Genomic DNA, 11,081 nt, shown 5'->3' with positions numbered 1-11,081 from the left:
AGAGGCATAGTTGAGCTTTTCTCAATCCTTTTGTGAAGATCATTCCAGGTGCTCATCTCATCAATATGCACATCCCTGCTGAAGACTATTTGATTTGTCACAGGATTTAGTAGCTTGTATGATCCTGTTGAGTGATAACCAACAAAAATCATTAGCTCACTTTTATCATCAAGTTTCTTTCTTATTTGATCTGGGATGTGCTTGAAACATAGTGATCCAAACACTCTCAGATGCTTTACTGATGGCCTTCTTCCAGTCCAAACTTCTTCAGGGACCTGATCCTGTAGACTTTGAGTAGGGCATCTATTCAAGACATAGGTGGCTGTTGTATAAATCTTTACATTAACCCTATATAAATAATTGTGTATAAATCTTTACATTAACCCTATATAAATATTCACTCTTGAAAATTCCTACTATAAATTAAAGAAGGGATGGAGTAATGACCAAGTCATGCAATATGTGGCATAATTAAGCTGGTTAACATAGATGACAATATTTGAACCAATGATCTGGTGATCTCATTTGTGGTGGCTACAAGAATTGCCTTTTGGTCTATATAACAAGATTAACTAAGGATTAGCCATTAATTTATTAAGCTTTAAACATAACCATAGAGAGGTTTAAAAACGTGTGGTTTTATTATTTATTTAGTACTACCAAATGTATCTTCTTGCCCTATGAGTTAGGAGTTAGTCATTTTAAGGTGTGTATTTATCTTTCCCAACGAATGTCACTTCTAAGAATCGAAATTATATAGATTTAGTGAAACTTTACACCACTAGACCAACATCTTATAGGTAATTTTATTAAAGGATAAGACTATTAATACTCCACTACAATGTGTCTATTACACTCCCAATTTTTTAGCTTTTATTATGTCTCTAAAAACTACCCTTTATTTACAATTTATAAAAATTAGTACTCACATTACATGTCATTCCACACTTTCATTTGTCTCCATATCTCTTCGCCTACAATAAATGAACTAACATATTAAATTAACATTCATTCAATCAATTCAATTTTTTATTTAAATTGCAATTAAATTATTTTGTTTTCATTATTAGATGATGTCAATTGCTAAGAACACCAAAAGTATAATGCATATGAATCAATTACAACTAGTAAGGTGTTTATCTAGTGATATAAGGATTAATTACGACCAAAAGATTAAAGATACAATTCTGGTAAATAATTTTAGTTATACCAAAAAATTGAGTGGATGACATATGTTGCAGCTCTTCACCCCAAGAGTTTTTTGGGTTACTGGGAAAGCATTCTAACGAAAGAGGGTTTAGTTTAAAGGAAAATATTTCAAGTGAATACTTATAATTATTTTAGGAATAAAAGCAAATAATACTGTTTTTATTAAAAGTTTTTTTGAAAAAGTATAAATAGGTGTAGTTTTTTGAAAAATAATAATAATTCAAAAAAGTGGGAATGCTAATAGATATATTAATATGTCAATATAGTATCACCCTTAACAATTAACTTCTTCTTTTGCTTATTGTCCAATTCGCTATCAATGCACCTCTTGTAGTCATCAAAGGGAATCCTTGATTACATTGATAAGTTGTTTGGATATGTTCTGCATTGTCTTGTTTCAATTTTTTCTATTTTCCTCACCTAAGGTGTAGTATCATTTGAACCAAAAATTAATTTATGATAATCAGTCAATGAAAAACTAAAAGGGTTGTCACAATAGTTGTAAATAAATTATTGTATGCATATGTACTTAAGCAATATTATGCTTTTCAATAATAATATACTAATAAGCTAAATAAATTTTTAATGATGGTTCTGGAATCAAATAACTAAAAATTAAAACAAAGATAATTAATGATAATAAAAGGCGGCAATAGGCTTTATTAACCTCTCTAATATTCCATTGATAAAATATACATGTTTTGTTAACATCCTAAATATCATTAGTGGACATGCAAACATAATCAATTCCTTAATAAAATGTCAATCATATATCCTAAACATTGATCCCCTTTAGCTGAATACCAGAGAAGAGTCAACCACATTCTCTGAATTTCGACCCCTCGGAAGTATAACGAAAGCACTTGAGTTAAGCAAAAAATTAAATTTAAATATGAGCCTAACTCCATTCCTAAACATTAGATACTCTGTCAAATACTTTGATTACCCAACACTAGTTCTATCTTAAAAAAATTCTCAATGAGAATATCAAAAACTCACTATCACGACCATCGATTCCTTCAATAATTAATAAAGTAATTTCTCACAAGTTTGAATATTATTAACAACTAACCAACCGACTCTATTCCTTGAAATTAGATTCACAATATATTACATTTTATTTCAAGGGCAAACATGTAGTTTTCGTATAACCATTTAACATCGTCAAGGTCTAGGTTCCCCCACTAAAACAAAGATAAAGAATAATAAAGTACCAACAGAATCAAATATTAAAAAAATAAATAAATATATATATATATATATATATCAATGGTTTACATGAGAGTTTGATTAATTATATCTAATTCGAATAAGGAAAAAGTTAATTACTCATTTCCAATATAACTAACATGATGGAGAAGAAAAGATGAAGAGCTTTCATGAAAGAACACTAAGATGAACTCCACCAAAATTGCAATGCCTTTAATATTCAAGCCCCCTCTCCAAATGGGTTACAAAAGCCTACAATCAAAAATGGTAAATGAATATATCTAAAGAGGAAAAGGTGGAAATTTAGGATTACAAGTCAATTGTATGCCTTTTACACTACCAGAAATTGCATAAATTTGCTAATTGAGAAATCAGTGTTTAGCAGTTTGTTAGGAAGATTATATTGTTTTTATCTCTATTGGACTAAGAATGCAGAAAATGACGAAAAAAAATGCTAGAAAATAGTTCTAGAAATTCCTCATAGGGATTCATCATTCATTCTTCCTTAATAAAGCAAAGTTTAGAAAGATAAAAATGATATGGCCCGTACATATAGTCAGATCTTACAATAACAATAACTGAAAAAGTAATATATTTTGAGAGGAGTTTTAATCCTCTACATAGTCTTTCATCCAAGAGGGCTTCCTTGCATCTCTTTTGGGCCTTTCTACATATTGGGCCCTAACATTGTCCACCTCATCAAGCACAACCTTGTCCTCAAGGTTAGAAGAATGGACCCATTTTGTAGAAGAGTCCATGAGGGGGCAGTCCAACATTGCATCTTCGGTAGTTCCACGTGTTGGGCATGCTGATTGTGTTGGGCGGGAGTTTGAAAATTCAGAGCCGTTTGTTGGCACTGAAAAAACTAGGGCAAGCCATGTGGCTGGTGGAGAAGGAGCCAGCATAATGTCCTTTGATAAATCATGTGGTGAGGAGAAGAGACGTGTGGGAACTGTGTTATCAGAGCATGGGGAACCGTTTACTTTAATCATAGTGTTTGGGTTGTGTGTACTTTAATCAGAGCATAGGGAACCCATGTTGTAGTTGGTCCAGTGCATCCAATGGTTCAGTGGGGATTGGTAGAAAAGTGTTTGACTCATTAATGCTAGCTGGAAATCCCAACGGTTCCAAAGGAGGACCATTAGATTGCATTTTTCTATTACGGATGGACGATCCAACATCGTCCTTGGTGGGGTCCACAAATTGAAGTGGATGAGAAGGATTTAAAAAGATATTGTGAACACATTTACCTTTATTCACTTCTTGTTGTACCGTGTTGGGTTTGTGCTCCGAGTCGGGCTCTTGGCCAAAAAAATTCCTCCCTTCTTTTTCAACATCTTCATGTTCTTGTGGCACATGATTTTCATCATCTTCATCTCTAAAAAACGGAGTGAGGTAAGGGAATAAACTGAGTGTGTGGATCTCCATTGAACCTATAGAGGAGAGAAACGTGAAATATAGGGCGGACCCTTGTTGTTGTTGGTAGTGAGAGAACCTGATAGGGACCAAAAATTTTCGGACTGAGTTTTTGAGAGGCACGGCGAGCCAAAGTCATTTGTCTGTATGGTTGAAGCTTAAGAAGTACCCAATCACCCATGGAAAAGGCAATGTCTCTTCTTCCTGTTTGAGTCCGTGCAACCATTCTTTGTTGAGCTTGGGTGAGATGATGTTTTAACACTATAAGCATTTGTGCTCTTTGTGTCAGGTTTTTCAGCATGGATGAAGTTGAGGAGTTGTTGGTCGTGTAGTGTTTGAGAGAAGGTGGTGGCCATCCATACAATGCTTCAAATTGAGATATGTCTGTAGCGGAATGTAGGTTCGTGTTGTACCAATATTCTGCTAAGGGCAGGTGACAAAACCATTTGGTCGGTTGGGTACCACTGAAACAACGAAGGTATCTTTGTAAACATCTATTAACGACCTCGGTTTGGCCGTCGTTTTGAGGATGCTACGCCGAGCTAAACCACAAGGTGGTTCCAAGGCGCCAAAAAAATTCCTTCCAAAAGTGCTGAGGAATAACTTGTCACGATCTGAAACAATCGATCGTGGGACCCCGTGGAGGCGGACAATTTCTGTCAAGAACCGGTTGGCAAGAGATTTGGCGTTGAACTTGGAAGGGAGACCCACAAAATGAGAATATTTTGTAAGGCGGTCTACAATCACCCAAATAATAGTGTGTCCATGAGATGAAGGTAAGTGAGTGATAAAATCCATCGATAAATCATCACAAACATTTTGAGGTATTTTCAACGGCTGTAATAACCCATTTTCTTTTGCAGGGACATATTTATTATATTGACAAATGGTGCACCTCCGGATGAAGTCATTGGTTTGCTTGTAGAGTCTCGACCAATAACACGAGTGGCTAGGCGAGCCAAAGTAGGTTTGATGCCGGAGTGACCCGCAGTGGGTGTTGTATGATATTCTATAATAAGAGCCTCTCGAAGTCCATGAATATTAGGTACGAATTTCCTTTGCTCATAAAGCATTAATCCATTGGAAAAACAAAATTTTTGTTGCATAATAGTATCTGAATTGGCTTTGTTAATAAATTGTTGTCCCTCTGGAGTAGTATAGAACTGCCTTATCTGATCCAGAACTGAAGGGAGTGGAGAAGACAAGGAAGAGAAAACTACCACCTCCTCAACTTGATACTAGGACAAAGCATGGCCACACGATTAGAGGTACCAGTTCTATATTTGATCTCATACTGAAATCCAATAAGTTTGGTAGCCCACTTTTGTTGCTCTGGTGTATGTAATGCTTTAATCATTAGGTGTTTTAAACTTTGTTGGTCTGTTAAGATGCAAAATTTTATGTCGATGAGATACTAACACCATTCTTTTATTGTCTCTATCACAACAAACATTTCCCGAACGTAGGCGGATACGTGTTGCATGCGGGAGGACATTGTTTTGCTGAAAAATGCTAGAGGATGACCATTCTAGGACAACACGACACTAATGGCAACAACAGACACATCAGTTTCGACTTCAAAGGACTAGGAGAAATTTGGAAGTTGCAATACTAGAGTATTTATCATTACTGTTTTTAAGTTTGTAAAGGCCAACTGATCATGTGGACCCATGTAAAATTCTGTTGTTTGAGTAATTCGGTGAGAGGAGCGGCAAATGTGGCGTAGCTTTTAACAAACTTACAATAAAAGTCGGTGAGCCCTAAAAATCCTCTAAGTGCCATGAGTGACCGTGGTTATGGCCAATTGAGCATTGCTTGAATTTTATCGGGGTCTGGCTGTACCCTACCATCTGTTATAATGTTCCCCAAATAACTCACTGATGCAACCCAAAAAACACACTTGGACAATTTGGCATATGTCGCGACCCGATTTTCGGATGGAAGACCGACTCTACGACTTAGGAGGAAGCGAACTCGATTTCTAACTCTTCCAATTGTTTTGGAGTCGCCACTATATTTTTTACGGTTAAAACGTAAAAAACTCTCTAGTATGCCCGAATTGGATAGGAATGGTCTTTAAAAAGAGATTCTGAGCTCGGGAGTCGATTACGGATTGGGGAAGGTATTAGTATCCCGTCCGCCCTTATTAAAACGGTACCATCGTTAATTACATGGACTTCTATACCCTTAAAATTATTTATTTAAAATTCAATTAGTAAAACAAAATATTTTTATTTTTTATATTTATGTGTGACAAGAGTTTATTTTGCTCCTACGTATCCCTGAGTGCAATAGGGAAATCAAGACTACGTAGTTCTAGTTTGAAAATTGGTTATTCGAAATATAATTTGATATTTTATACTGTCCTTAAGATAGATGAATCATCAAAAGCTAATGTCTGCATCGCACAAAATCTTAAAAAGATTTTTAAAAATAATCGAAATTTAATCATTGGTGAGATAGATGAAGCAGCAAAAACTAATGTCCGCACCATATCTAATCTCAAATGAATTTTTAAAATAGTTAAAAATTAATTGTTTTGCAAGATAGATGAAGCATCAAAGTTAATGTTCGCACCGCATCTAATCTAAAAAAAATTTAAAATAGTTAGAATTTGATTGTTTTGCGAGATAGATGAAGCAACAAAGCTAATGTCCTGAAGGACTATGCAATGACAAGAAACGATGAGCCATAATAATTTTATGTGTAGCTAACAACTCAGAAGGACTATGTGGAAAAGAGAATTCTTTATTGATATTCATAATAGGGATTACAACTTTTATTCCTTTTTCTTCTTTTTTGTTACATAATCATTTAGCATTCTCCAGATGCATCAGCCCTCCATTTCCTCAGTTTCTAGGCTAGCTTGTCACAGGTTTCATAGAAGGCCATCATAGCTGGGCGCAACTCAGTTTTTGGATACATTTCCACCTCCCAGCTAGCATCATCAAAAATCCTCAACCAATCTTCCGTAAAATCTCCAAGACCCTCAATCATTTGTCTGCACCTTCCATCCCATTTGTCCTTGTCCTCTTTGCATTCCTGGAGGGTATCATTCCAATTGTGTGACCACTCTTGTTGTTTGGCCACTAACTCGTCATAAGCCATTTCGAGGTTCTTCATTTGCTGAGAGAGATGTGCCTTATCACGATTTGCCTCAGATAATGCCTGATAATGAGTCTTTCTCATCTCATCCATTGCAACATTCAACTGATCCTCCCTCTTCCTGGTCTGTTCTAAGGTCCTTTGATATTCTTTTATGATAACACATATCCGACCATCATCCTTGTGGTTCTGTTGTACGAAGGTCTGCAAGTTTTCCACCTTTGCTTCCAGAGCATCGATGTCCCTTTGTGCAGCATGCACGGCTCGTCCTCAGGCTTTTAGTTGATTGCCCATATCAGCCATTCTTTCATCTCTCTCCCTTCCCGATCAAATCAGCTCAACTATTTTCTCATCTATTTCCTCTCCAGCCCTGATGAGACGGTACTTATCAGCCAACGAGCACATACTAGCATAATCTCTTTTTAGACTGACTTGTTCTTTATTCTGCATAGCAATTGTTTTGTTGAGTTTTTCGACGGTGAACTCATATTGTTCGATCATGTTGTGGGTTTCCTCCAGTTTTGCTTCTAGGACTTTATTCTTCCCTATGAGCAATAATTCAGCTTGGGACGGACCATATGGTTCTTGGGGAGGGTCAGTAGTAGGGATTGCCTTGCCTTTCCTTCTTTCACTTCGCCATAATTTATACTCGTCTGTGTATAAGGCTTGGCATTCCCCCAACTCGCTCTTTCCTGAGAGGTAGATCATTTTCAAGGATTGCCTTACGGCGTCAAGGGTCTTATCACTAGTCTCCCTATCTTTGTACCAAATCACGAATCCTTGAAGTTGTTCTTCGTGGACTGGCACCATGCCCCATTTCATATGGCCAAGTACTAAGGTTGGTGTGATAGTAATGCAACCTCGAGGACCCATCAGAACCATGTTGAGATAATTTCCACATAAGTACATTATCTCCTCATGCCTATCATACATGTTAAACTTGGTCCCGAAATTCCTGGGAGTGACTTCCCTGAACAATGCCTCCCATTCGGATAGTTGCATTGATTGGACGAAGGTATTTTGGAACCGGTGAAGAGGATATTGACTCCAACTCTTATACTGGTGATGCTTGAACATGGTCATCATCCAGACAAACAACAATTGTGCACAACATCGGATCTCGGGAGTACCCCTTTCATAACATCTCTCGAAGGCGAGGATGGTGTTTGATAATATAGCCGAAACTAGGTTAACCCCAAACTTCTTGAACTTCATCAGGACATCTATAGCACATTTCTCCACCATATCATTAACGAAAGGAAAACGGACTATGCCATATATGGCTAGGGCAAATGCTGACTTAAATGAATCCCAATATCCTTGCCCCACAACTTGGTCAATAGGCTACTTCAAGAAGCTCCATTTCAATCCATAATAGGGCCCCTGCTTAATTATGTTAGTTGTTGTTAGGGACACGCCGATCAATTCCTTAATGAGATCCTCATCAACATTTTGGGTTCCTTCAAACAAGTATACCCTCAGCCGGTTGGGCACATCAATCTCTTAAAGGACCTCATATTCTTCGATGGTCGGGGATGCATCTACATTTGGAAACTCAAAAATGCACAAAGTTGGGTTCCAGTATTTTGCCATGGCCCCCATAGCTTTCGAAGCACCAACATTAACTTGAATGAGGAGAAGGTCTGTCAATCTTCCATACTCTTTTGCAAACTTTTTCTAGATATCATCGGGAATCCTGGGGATGAGATCAACCAAATAATCTACATTGATGACTTGCAGCTCAAACTTCACCTTATTTTTCACTATTGGAGCGTTGTTAGGATCTGCAACTTGAGAACTAGCCATTATGTCTTTACTATACCAATAACCTCTCTAGATCCAGGAACCTGAAAAGTTTTAAAATAAGTAAATTTGTTAGGTAATTAGGTGATAAATAAATGTATGAATGATATGTATGATGCATGCCCCGTATGGGGAAGACCCCTTTTTAGGGTAACACGACTTTATTCATATTGAAGTTAAGGCTTATGCGAAAAAATTGGTATAGTTCTGAACTAAAAAAGGATATAAGTTGATCCCTAGGGCCTTGAGCTCATCGATGGGTATGCTTTAAAAATTAATGTGGTTTAGGATTAAACAGTAAAACCCTATTATGATATGAGTTTTATCCCTAGGACGCTTAGTCCATTGTTGGGAGTGCAATGCATATTAGTCATTACGTGGCACAAGGACATCAAAGTGCAAAGAAGTCCTGGTATCGCTTAGGAAAGGATGACATATTCATATGAATTAGGATGGTTAATCCCTTTATGTTATGAAATGAAATGATAACTGAAGATATAAATGTTCCGCTTCCTGTGTCCTATATTTGGTATTTCCTATAAGGTTTTTGGAATGTCTAGAGGTCACAAACTTAGGGCGAGGAAGTATGTTTTATTTAAAGTGGACTTGATAACAGTTCTAGACTTCTAGGTTACCAGATTGCATTCAATCTCGGAAGAAAGGAAACCCAAAATATCGTGGGTTAGAAACAAGAGGAGTCTGGCCCCTCGAGCGTCTAACTCACAATACCTGGTAACAATCTGGGTGGTTCATCATGCTTATACCAGTGAGATTGAATCTAACACCAGGCAAAGCGAATGTCCCTTCTATCTCAGACTTAATCTCTAATGCCCGGTTATAGAGCATATGTGTGTGCTTACTCGAGTATACCATGTTAGTGCGTGAGGGAGCGTACAAACCTTACAAAAAATTCTCACCCACAAAATATGCAAAAACAATCATAAAAATTTAAGGATAATAGAACAAGATAATTCAAGATAATAATTCAACATTCTAAAGAAAGACCACAAAAAAGAAACAAAAGAAAAAAAACAAAAGGCTATTTAAGTCTATATTAGTGGTTATGGGCCTGACTCTCTTATAAGGAATTTCCCCAGCAGAGTCGCCAGCCATCGCGACCCGATTTTCAGATGGAAGATCGGCTCTATGACTTAGGAGAAAGCAAACTCCATTTCTACCTCTTCCAATTGATTTGGAGTCGCCACTACATTTTTTGCGGTTAAAACGTAGAAAAATCTCTAGTATGCCCGAATTGGATAAGAATGGTCTTTAAACATAGATTCTGAGCTCGGGAGTCGATTACGGATCGGGAAAGGTATTAGCATCCCGTCCACCCGTATTAAAACGGTACACTCGCTAATTACATGGAATTTTATACCCGTAACATTATTTATTTAAAATTCAATTACATTTCATAAACAATAATGTATCAACATACATTTCATAAACAAATATCATAACCATAAGTAATAATATGTGCATAATGTTAATGATGCATGATGTTTGTAACTCAAATGTGGGAATCCACTTCCACAAGTGCAATATATGCATCTTATGTCATGATCATCCACCTTACCCCAATATCCTCCCAATAACCCAGTCGGAAATAAATCAAGATCTCATACCAAGCCACTTTGTACGCACCAAAAATCATTTCGTACGCCAATTGATCAATAAGTTCCACAGGAACAGTCCATAAGAGGACGGTGTCGTAACAAACGCTTTCTGGGAATCCCTCTCATTGATCCAGATTGCAAAGAGGGGTTGTCAGAGATCATCTAGTTTGGCCTGTGAGAACTGTCCGATCCAACAGGATATCCTCTCCCAGGATTACAAGGGACTCACCTCACCTAGACTCTCCCTCAAGGCATTGTTGATGAATCACCGTCCAACAACGCCGTCCCTCTCAACATCACGGTGCTCTAAGTCATCCCGTCAATTTCCTCTCCACTACTCCATTATTAACCATATGCATATGAAATCTAACCACAATTAGATGATTAAATCTTTTAATCATTATTTACCATGCTCGGCCCACATTAAGTCATCTCCCTCAGGAATGCTTCTTGTGGGTCCCGATCTTACGTTAACACGTAATATAAAGGAAATACATCCCACCACTACGACCATCGCTGAATACCCTGGACGGTCCCAGACCAAGCCTCTTACGGTCAGCCGATCTCGCTACGTGGTATCCTGGGTTCCTTTCTGGGCAGTGCCCTAATTCACATCATAACTCAAAGGGTAACGTCCCTACCACTACGACCATCACTGAATCACCCTGGACGGTCCCAGACCAAGCCACTTACGGTCAGACGATCTCGCTCCGTGGTATCACG

At 37.5% G+C, this 11,081-nt stretch overlaps 1 long non-coding RNA gene across 1 annotated transcript in view; it reads left to right on the top strand.

The window, feature by feature from the left end:
• Positions 5,507–11,081, top strand: part of LOC109329170 — a 9,689-nt gene continuing 4,114 nt past the window's right edge. Inside the window, exon 1 of the long non-coding RNA XR_002105527.1 lies at positions 5,507–5,752. This is a non-coding gene — a long non-coding RNA (uncharacterized LOC109329170). The remainder of the gene's footprint in view (positions 5,753–11,081) is intronic.

Source organism: Lupinus angustifolius, chromosome LG02, assembly GCF_001865875.1.
Source record: "Lupinus angustifolius cultivar Tanjil chromosome LG02, LupAngTanjil_v1.0, whole genome shotgun sequence".
NCBI lineage: Eukaryota > Viridiplantae > Streptophyta > Magnoliopsida > Fabales > Fabaceae > Lupinus > Lupinus angustifolius.
This window is presented reverse-complemented; position numbering and strand designations above follow the sequence as displayed.